The sequence below is a fragment of the Lissotriton vulgaris genome, chromosome 10, assembly GCF_964263255.1.
Source record: "Lissotriton vulgaris chromosome 10, aLisVul1.2, whole genome shotgun sequence".
NCBI lineage: Eukaryota > Metazoa > Chordata > Amphibia > Caudata > Salamandridae > Lissotriton > Lissotriton vulgaris.
The window spans coordinates 537265402-537276276 of record NC_141698.1 but is presented as its reverse complement, the minus strand read 5'-3'; the positions used below and the strand labels follow the sequence as shown (position 1 = coordinate 537276276).

General features: G+C 47.3%; 1 long non-coding RNA gene across 1 annotated transcript; it reads left to right on the top strand.

Annotated features, from left to right (window-relative positions):
• The first annotated feature begins 1055 nt into the window (after positions 1-1055).
• LOC147688481 (uncharacterized) lies at positions 1056-1640 on the top strand. Its single transcript, XR_015300627.1, has 2 exons — positions 1056-1174; positions 1440-1640. It is a non-coding gene; the product is annotated as an uncharacterized LOC147688481 (long non-coding RNA).
• The last annotated feature ends 9235 nt before the right edge of the window (positions 1641-10875 follow it).

The window sequence follows — 10875 nt, the reverse complement described above, 5'->3', positions numbered from 1 at the left end:
ATCATGTCATATTTGCTTAATCATAGCCACATGGGTGGATGAATGGACAATCTTTCTTTGCCCATCTCTGTACTGCAGGGCACCAGCTGTCCATAGACCGTTCCCAGACCTTGAAACCATGGTGGAACGCGACTGCATCCGATGGTACCGCTTCACCCGGCCACCGATTGAGGAGTTGGCGGAGCAGTTGGCACCATATCTGCTACCTGGCCGGACATACCCTACAGCACTGACCCCAAAGGTGAAGGTGATGGCAGCCCTGCATTTCTTTGCAACCGGTACCTTCCAGTACACTGTGGCTACTGCTAGTGGTATGTCACAAACTATGTTCAGTCATGTGCTTCGCGATGTCTTGGAGGGGATGTTGCATTTCTTTGACCTGTACATCAAGTTTCCTAGCCCATGTCAACTCACTGACATAAAGGCTGCTTTTTTATACACTGGGGAGGATGCTGAACGTCATTGGATCTATTGATGGTACACATGTGGCCCTGGTACCACGATGGGCACATGAGCAGACATACCGGAACTGGAAACATTTCCACTCCATCAATGCTCTGGTGGTATGTCTAGCAGACATGTGTATCACACATGTGTGGGTACGTTTCCCCAGTTCTCCGCACGATGCCTACATCATGAGGAGTAGTCGCATTACGACGATAGTGGCACAGATGCCAAACCAGCATGCCTGGCTTGTGGGTGTGTACTGACTGTTTACCATTGTGTGTGTTTGGTAATGTTGTATTCCACCCTCTTTCAAAACTCAGCTAATGTGCAATTGTTTGTATGTAGGTGACTCCGGATACCCCAACATGCAATGGTTGCTGACACCCCTCAGGAACCTCGTGACCCCAGCCGAGATGCGCTACAATGAGGCACAAGGTCGGACCAGGAGAGTGATCGAGCGGACATTTGGTCTCCTGAAAAGACGCTTCCGCTGCCTGGACAAGACCAGAGGGGCCCTCCCATATGACCCTGCAAAGGTGTGAAAAATGTTCATAGTATGCTGCATGCTACACAACATGGCAGTGCTGAAGAAGTTGCCTCTCATCCAGGATGACAATGACCTACATCCGCCACCTGTGGAGGATCCTCGCCTAGGCCACGATGCCAGTGAGGATGATGATGAGGGTGACGTCCGCACACAGCTCATCAACAACTTCTTCACCTGAATGTGAGTTTACAGGGTTGTTATGGCAATGTATTGAGTTAGCCTGAAATATGTTGGTGTTGCTCTGTTGCTGTTTGAGTGTGTCTATGTGCTACTTGACTGGATGCGTGCAGTGATGTGTCCTTTTAGGTAGTCTGTACTCCACAATAGTGTTGACATGCTAACTTGTTTCTGTGTAGGTTTTTTGTGACATGTTTTGTGCATGTGTATTGCATTTCTATCCTGTTCTGCTGTGCTTTTGACTGTGTCTTATATCTGTCCTTCCCAGGGTGCTTTGCCTGTTGTTTGATCAACTCTGACCCCCAACACTCAGAATCCAATTCCAGGGTGGAAGTTGTCAATTCCCATCAAGTGATGTACCACACACTCCTGGATTTCAATTCTTCGACATTTGGTGACCGTGTGCGCACTGTCACGTGGAATTACCTTGCAACTGTTGGAAATAAACATGTTGCTGATGTGTAATGAACCCGTGCTTCACTTTGTTATGTGCATTCGCTGTCTTCACACATCTGACTGACATTTGCTTACCTCACCTGTGGGCTTGTTACCACTGACTGTGGATAGGTGTGGTGTCTGTGCATTCCACTGTATTTCTGGTCAACATCATTGTAGGCAATTAGTTACATGGCAATGATGAGTATGTGTTGTGGTGTCCTAGTGGTGTGTCTCCTTCATATGTGTCACATCACCATGACTCACATAACGGTGATCACATTGCTGTAGTAGTTAGCATGCACTGTGTTCTTTAGCAGATCATCATCTCCATGACACATACCAAGTTAGAATCACAACAGAGGCAAGGATAGTGTAATAGTGAGTTTATTTATAAACAGGTGTGAGGAAAGTGCAAAGGATGGTGGGTGCTATACATTGGATTTGGAATCCGAAGTTCATAGATGAGCTGGAAGAGTTGGTAGCTTAAAATGTCCAGAGTAAAGGCCACAGTCATCTGCTACATTAGGCCAATATAAAACCTCCATGTCATGCTGGCGAGTTGGGTTATATGCAACAAGGTGAATGGTTTGCACACAAATAAAAATTTCCCGAACAGGTTTTGTGTTCCTGGGGGATATGCATGGCCATCTGCGGCTCACTTGTCCATCTTTGGACGACCCCTCTTCTTCTTCCGGGGGCGATCCTCAGGTGCAGGTGTCTGCAGTGCAGAGGTCTCTCCACCAGAGTCATCCTCCCTCCCTGTGGCATTTGCAGATCTTGTGGCAACAGATGTTGTGGGCACACAGGGAGGTGTGAACATGTTGGTGCTTATCTGGCGGAGGCATGTCAGTATGTCCCTATGCACCACAGTAAGTTCATCCCACTTTGACTCCATGCGAGCATGATGGTCAGCCTGCTCCTGTTGAATGTTGAATGTCCTTGAGGATCCCTACTACCTGGCCGAATCCTCCAGTGCTATCCTGGTACGCATCTATGATGCATACCAATTGGCGGTCATCATGCAGTCCAGGCCCCTCTGCAAGCCGGGAGCTCAGCCTACCATCCCTCCCACCACCTATAGCCACACGGGCCAGACCTGCGGTGGCACTCACAGATGACCCTGGGCCCCCTTGGGTGTTGTTACTGGTAGTGTTGACCATAGCTTCCTGGGTGGCCTGTGTCCCTGTGGTGTCTGAATTCTGTGTCCTTGGTCTGTCTGTGTTGGCTAGGGTGCTCTGTCTGTTGCCAGATGTTGTAGGTGTGGGTGCAGGGGGTGCAGATGTTTGTACTGCTGGTGCTGCTTGATGAGTCACACCAGAGATGCCAAGTTGTTCTACGTCATCCGAAAAGAAGACAGAGAATGGTCCACACCAGAGAATTCAGGCTCCACCGGAGTCTGGGACAGGACTCCCCTTCTTTTGCTGCTGGGTCCCCAGCACCATCTGTGTTTGGAAGAGACACACAATGTAAGTTATGTTTCTACAGGCATCAATGGTACACATACATTACATTTGCAACTGTACGTCAGGATGCGTGACTGTGCACTGCATTGTCCTAAGTTGTCACGGACAGAGATTGATATTGTTGTAGCACATTGTCCAGCCAACATGAAGCATTTCAATGTGCATATCGGAATGTGTGCATGACCAGCTCATGTATAGATTTGACTGTACATGGCCATTGCTACTCAAGGGCCATCACGTGGCTGATACAGGTGTGTCATCCCTGTTCACATTTGACTCTGCTTTCCTTTGAGGGAGTGTGCCAGTGCTGACAAGATGGCTGACAGTGTTGTCCTGTTGTTTTTTGGTGCACAGTTCCCAGCAGGGCCTTGTGCTCCCCACAACAGAGCCCAGTGTCAGACATCTTGTCAGTCCATTTCCACTCCCTGTGAGGTGAGCATGGTTCAGGGTGAGCTTGCTGGGACATGTAGGTGGATGAGTATTGTCAGTGACTGCAACTCCCATCATGCTCTTGGCTACACCCCCTTCCCAGCATGCCCATACTTCCCTCCTTTTGACTCTGCTTCCCTGTGAGAGAGTGTGCCTGTGCTGACTAAATGGCTGACAGTGCAGTCCCGGTGTTTGTTTGGCTAAAAGTCCAAGAAGATCCCCTCTGCTTCACACAGCAGAACCCAGTGTGGTGGATCTTTAGGTGATATTTTAATCAAGTGTGAAGCAATGCATTATCCCCAGTGAGTTGTGTGGAGTGTGTGTTGAGGGGTGTGTGTGACAAAACATGGTGGTAAGTATGGTCAGAGCTGTCAGTCCTCCTTCCCACCCGGCCAGACATCCCACCATGAAACGTGCTTCCATTGCAGGGCGTGCAAGTTAGCTTTCAGGATGTCAGGCAGTGATGTCCTGCTTCTGATTTGAGCACAACCTCGACCAGGGCCTTGTGCTCCCCACAGCAGAACCCAGTGTCAGCCATCTTGTCAGTTATTTTCCACTTCCTGTAATGTCAGCATGGTTCAGAGAGGTCTTGATAGGCCAATTGGGAGGGGGAGCATAATCTATGACTACAAACCTCATCATGCTTTTGGATACACTCACTTAACCAGAATACCCACTATTCCTTCCTGTCAGTCAGCTTCACTGTGTGGTAGTGTGTTTGTGGTGGCGAAACGTCTGACAGTGTTTATTTAGATCTCTGCCACTGCCTTGCTATATTTGTTGGTAGGTTTGTACATGTCATGACACAGTTACAAATCACTATGAGATGGCAGGTATTGTGTTTGACATCTCTGAACGAGGTGCATTGTTGGAGGCGCTTACTTTACCCTGACCTGCACCAGGACCTCGCCGCACCCGCTCCGCGGGTGCCGCATCACCGCTTTTCGAGTGGGGCAGAATCTTTGGAGTCTGCTGGGAGCAGGACTTGTGGCTAAGGGCTCCAGCAGGGCTGCGAGCGTTGCAGGGACTCCATTACCCAGGAGTCCCTGCGTGACCGTGTGACAGCTTCCGGTCCGCTCTCCCTGTTGGCCCGCCCCCGCCCACTGGAGGGCTTCTTAAACTCCTCTCACGCCCTGTAATCTTGGGACATCATCTCTGAACGAGACGCATTGTTGGAGGCGCTTACTTTACCCTGACCTGCACCAGGACCTCGCCGCACCCGCTCCGCGGGTGCCGCATCGCCGCTTTTCCAGTGGGGCAGAATCTTTGGAGTGTGCTGGGAGTAGAAGTGAGCAGGACTTGTGGCTAAGGGCTCCAGCAGGGCTGCGAGCGTTGCAGGGACTCCATTACCCAGGAGTCCCTGCGTGACCGTGTGACAGCTTCTGGTCCGCTCTCCCTGTTGGCCCGCCCCCCGCCCACTGGAGGGCCTCTTAAACTCCTCTCACGCCCTGTAATCTTGGGACATCATCTCTGAACGAGGCGCATTGTTGGAGGCGCTTACTTTACCCTGACCTGCACCAGGACCTCGCCGCACCCGCTCCGCGGTTGCCGCATCGCCGCTTTTCGAGTGGGGCAGAATCTTTGGAGTGTGCTGGGAGTAGAAGTGAGCAGGACTTGTGGCTAAGGGCTCCAGCAGGGCTGCGAGCGTTGCAGGGACTCCATTACCCAGGAGTCCCTGCGTGAAAGTGTGACAGCTTCCGGTCTGCTCTCCCTGTTGGCCCGCCCCCCGCCCTCAGCAATTCTCCCCTATATATAGGAACGTCCCTCCCGCAGCGCGGGACGCAGCTCGGGCGAAGACCGGGCTAAGAGCGGGCCGTTTGAGGCCGTTAGAGGCTGGGAGAGACTGGACTGGGCCACTCTCTTTGGCCCTAACCCTCGGTAATATCTGTACTGCCAGTTTGAATATCTGACCAGCCACCATGTCAACCCGTGAGTATAAAGATAGGGCAGCTAAGTCCAAACTGAAAAATGGTACATTAGTTGACTTTATCACCAGGACCCACACAGCCATTGACACGGAGATTGCCAAAATGCAGCACAGAGTGTCTATCGAATTAGACGCTGCAAGAAGATTATCACAGGAGTTAGCAGTGGCCAAAAAATCTTCCCTGGGGTCTATAGCTTTCGCTAAATCACCTGACCGTCCAATAGGTCCTGCTCCTATCCTAAAGGGGGGTCGCCACTAGTATCCACTAATTCTTTAAAAACTTCAATGGTCGGGGCAGATGGGGAGGAGAAGGAGGAGGAGGGCGGCCCTTTGGGAACGGCACCAACACCCAAATCTATGGAATTGGGCGGGGAGAATTCTTGTACCCCACAACAAGGGCCACACAATAAAAGGAAGCGTAATAACATAACAGCATACGCAAGGAAAAAAGCCAAGATTGCGAAGGCACAGCTATCCACCAAGGCACCATCTTTGCTACCACTAGATCCATCCCCAGTGAGTAACACACAGCCACGAGAACTAAGATCAGAACCCAGCCCTGAATCACTGGCAGTAACTTATGAAAATAATAATCTCGTAATAGAGAGCGAAACTAATGGGGTTCCGCTTTGCATCATAAAAGGGAAAGATGTAGAAGTTTTGACTGTTGTGTGGGAAACACTCAAAAAACTGTTAACTCCCCTTGAAGTGAAACTCTCACATATAGGATCTCAGCTCTTGGAGATGGAAAAAAGTATCTCGAACCAAGACAAAAAACCAACCCACACACAAGATAAGGATCTTATGGCCAGTCTAGAGAAGCTGGTAAAAAACATGCTGACTCCCTTGATGGAAAAAACCCAAATTATTAACTTAAAATTAGACCAACTAGAGTTCTTGACATCTAAAAATACGGCTCTACTGGAGAGTCTTGTAGATAATAGTAAACAACCTGCTGCTACTGGGGGTAATAACATTACTACATTAAAAAAGAGCGCTAAGAAAAGCCAGCCACAATCTCAGCAACCGAAAACTGCAGTATCTGCAGATTCTAACGGTATTACCCCTCATATAGTGCCAGCTACTTTGTCTAAAACTACTGTAGGATCTCAGCTAAAGAACTCTTTGGCGGTAGCAACTCCAGTAAATACAGCTGCCCCAGCCTTGCTAAATGCTGAGGGGAAAGAAACTCCGGTTAGCAAACCCTTAGCCCCTAGTAAAACACCCCTGCCTGGTAAACAAATCTATGTAAATATACCCCCCGAGGCTGCTCCATATATGGCAATTTTGACAGGTGTTCCATTAATCGCAGCGAATAAATATGAGAAAATGGAGGACCTTCTAAATAAAACAAAATTTTGGCTAAATAATAACAGGCCCCTTTCCCAAGACACTGCTACAAAAATTTTAAGTGTGCGGAGGGTCCCCTGGGTTGGGCCAAGCAAGAAAGATCTGGAGGCAGATTGTATCCTGATTAATTTTAGAGACATCTGGGTTAAGGATATGATCTGCAGCAAAGCAAGGTTCGGTAGGATGGGGGACATCCAGTGTGTGGGACTTGAATATTTTTACCCAAATCTTTATCATACCATCTCAAACCCCAACCACCGCGGGCAAAGATCACACGGCAGTAATCACTCGGGTTGGGCACATAACTTGACCATGAACCAAGGCACACAAAATTATTGTGGCCCTTGGCATGAGATAAATGGCCCCTTTATGGGTCCACCGAGTATGGGTCCTTTTACACAAGTCCCGTATAACCCACGAAGACCAAGGTATCAGGGTGGGGAACACCAGGATGGATCTCAAATAATAATATCCCATTGAGAAACCACTTTGATCCATTAATGGGTATGGACGGTGTAGATTGACCATCATCTAGGTCTGAGGGAAATGCGCCTTCCGCGCTACACTTGGAAAAGAGTAAAATCACAGGGATAGGCCACAATATTAACCAAGTTGCGGTGACTGGCGATTGTGATACCGTGAGTATCGGCCCCCAATGTGCAGAGAATGATGTTACTTGTGGAGGAGATAACATCTTGGGTTGTGAGAATCACACACTACCGTCTGGACAAAACCTTTCAAATACAAGAGACATCCTGGGAAGCACTCATGGGAAACCGGGGCTGTCTTTAATATCTTGGAACATCGCTGGACTTGCAGGCAGATTGGAGGATGATGCGTGGCTGGATTATGTAGGATCCCAGGGGATCCTGTGTTTACAGGAGACTTGGACTAGGACTGCCTATGACATTGAGGGCTTCCAATCATTCAATGTTTTGGCCGTTCCATCAACATCTGGGAGGGCAAAGGGTGGCATAATGACAGCGTTGTCCATAAAACTACAGAAGTTGACAACTTCGAAACTGGTGGACACAAATTGGTATCAATTGTTGTTATTAGAGCATCTTTTTCCAGAACCTGTGCTGTTAGTCAACTGGTATCACAATATCTTTAATGGTCGTGATACATCGATAATCGAAAGTCTGGAGGACGCGGTGGGCAAAGTACGAAGTGAGCACCCTTTATCGTCTATCATCTGGGTTGGCGATTTCAACTGTTCATTGTGCAGTTTTGGAGATTCGAATGTTTGTGGACTGGAGGACTTAAACACACAGCCTTTGATCATCCACTTCAAACACACACCCCAGGGGGACGCTTTGAACAATATTATTATCTTGAATGACTTGTGTGTGGTGGAACCTTGGTCAGCCCCCAACATACCGCAAATACCAACTTTCCAGGGTACAAGGGGAGAGATGAGTACCATTGATTTTGTTCTGGTATCCAGTAGCTTTCTTAAATATGTTGAAAAGCTCGAGGTGGTGGCTAATCCCGCAAGTGACCATAACCCCCTAATGTTGTCATTGTGTCTCCCAGTACAAGAATCACCAAAGATCTGGGACCAGTCAATTAAGTACAGCAAGAATCAGGGAGTTAGTTTAAAATGGAGGAAGGTAAATACGACAAAATTGGAGTAAGATATTTTTGTTAGCTGTAAAACGGAAATGGAATCATGTCTACTCCCAGCACCTGACCCCCATAAGGTTATTGAGAGTTTTGAGAAATTGTGTGGGCACGTAGCAAAGCACCTTAGGAAACCCAAGGGAAAGGGTGGCCAAAAGGCCTTTAGATGGTTTGACTCTGTTTGTTCTGCCACACACCAATCCCTAAAACTAGCCTTACGCCAAAAACCAAGAAACAGGGAACTGGTAAGAACTAGTAGAAAGGCTTACAAGGAGGCTATTGTAAAAAGAAAGCAGGACCTAAAAAACAATGCTTGGGAAGACCTTGAAAAGGCTGCAGAACTAAAAGACAGTAGACTCTTCTGGGAGGTCCTAAACCGCCCCCTTTTTAAGAATGACAATAAAGAAACTATAGTTATGCAGGTCACCGCTGAACAATGGGTACTACACTTTACTAAGATTTTTAATCCTAATTCTATTTCAATAACGGCAAGTTCGGATAGTACAGGGGAACTGGCGTCATCTCCCTCGGCTTTGACCCTCAGCTCTTCACTTACACTGATAGAGATTGAGGAAGCTATAGGGAAGGGTTTATCACTAAAAGCTCCAGGCCCAGATACTGTCCCCTTGGACCTTTTTAAACACAATGTTAATTTGTGGGCACCCCTATTATTGAATGTATTTAAGGCTGTTGTGGTCGGGCGCATCCCTGGTTCCTGGAAGGAGGCAATTGTAGTGCCGATCTTCAAGAAGGGAGATAGGTGCGACCCATGTTGCTATCGTCCTATATCCCTAATAGATGCTTCATGCAAAATCTTGGGCAGGGTTATCCTAGCTAGATTAGAAAGCTGGGCAGACTCAACAGGTCTCATAGTTGATTCCCAATATGGATTCAGGCGAGGAAAGGGGACTGTCGAGCAGTGCCTGAATTTGGCACTAATTATAGGCAAGTACATGAAGGCAAAAAAGTCCGTAATACATCTCGCCTTCATGGACCTGTCAAGTGCATTCGACACTGTTTGTAGACATAAGTTGTGGCAGATGATGGACGACATGGGCTTCGAGGAACCATTGGTCACATTGCTTCGGAGGCTACATGCAGCAACAACTGTATCAGTTAGATTTGGCCCTGGATGCGAAATGACAGAATCGATTCCATCAACTGAGGGTGTGCGTCAAGGATGCATTTTGGCGCCTTTCCTCTTTTTGGTATACACAAACGGGTTAGAAAAGTACTTATTAGACCAGGGTTGCGACTTTCCAAAAATTAATGGCAAAAGTATTCCCATGCTTTCCTATGCAGACGATACTGTCTTAATGACCTTAACTGGGAATAGCATGCAAGTATGTTTAGATGCCTTTAATACTTTCATGCTGGACCTCGACTTAAAGGTAAACGTCGATAAATCTTTTGTAATGTGTTGTGGTCCTAAAGGGTCAAACATCAGGAAGTTTGTGGTAAATAATCGCACAATTGGAAAGGTGGAGGAATCTAACTATCTTGGTAATTTGTTTAATAGCAAATTAAACTGGACTCCAGTTATGAAGGTTCGAGCCCAGAGTGCGACCCGGGCAATAGAGGGCATCTTCCGTTTTTGTAGCAAATTGGGCCAAAAACATGTTAAGCATCTCAAAACCCTCTATATATCTAAATGTCTATCGGTGGCCACTTATGGGGCAGGGGTGTGGGGGACTGAAACACCAACTGTGATACAGGTGGTGGAAAATAATTTCATAAAACGGGTTTTATCGGTCCCCAAAGGTTGCTCAAACATCTTTTGCCACAAAGAAATGGGAATGGTCAGTGTTTCTGATACTATTCGTTTGTCCCCTTTATTGTTATGGGGCAAAATATGGCGATCTGAAGACTTGCAACTTACTAAAGATATCATCATTGATTGCATGGCCTTAGAAAATTCAAAACAGATCCCTTGGCTGTCCTACGTTTGTAACATGTTTAATAAGATTGGTTTGGGTTCCTTTTATGACAATCCAGAAAAAATAGTGGGAAACCAAAAGGCGGTCATAAAGACAATGTACTGGAAATCATTGAATTCACCATTTTTGGACGATGTCAATGTTTATGTTCGTAAGCCCCAACCTCAGTTTTATTTAACATTTACTCTCAATGTTCAATGGCGATTTTTACTAACAAGGTTTAGATTGGATATTCTGCATTTTCTGCTTGCTTTCCCGAAACAAGGGGGTTGGTGTGAGAGGCTGCCCCCTTGTCCATGTAATAACAGGGTTAGCCAAAGCACCATTCATCTGGTCCTCTTTTGCTCCTTATACCAAGAACCAAGAATCCGGTTTATCAGACCAATCCTGAAGGAGCGGCAACCTTGCACTTATAAGGAAGGGTATGATTACCTGTCATCACTATCCTCTGTTGAAACCTGCTGTGCCATGTTAAATTTTATCAGAATTTCGCTAAAGATTAGGAAGGGCTATGGCTAGTACCAATATGTATATAAT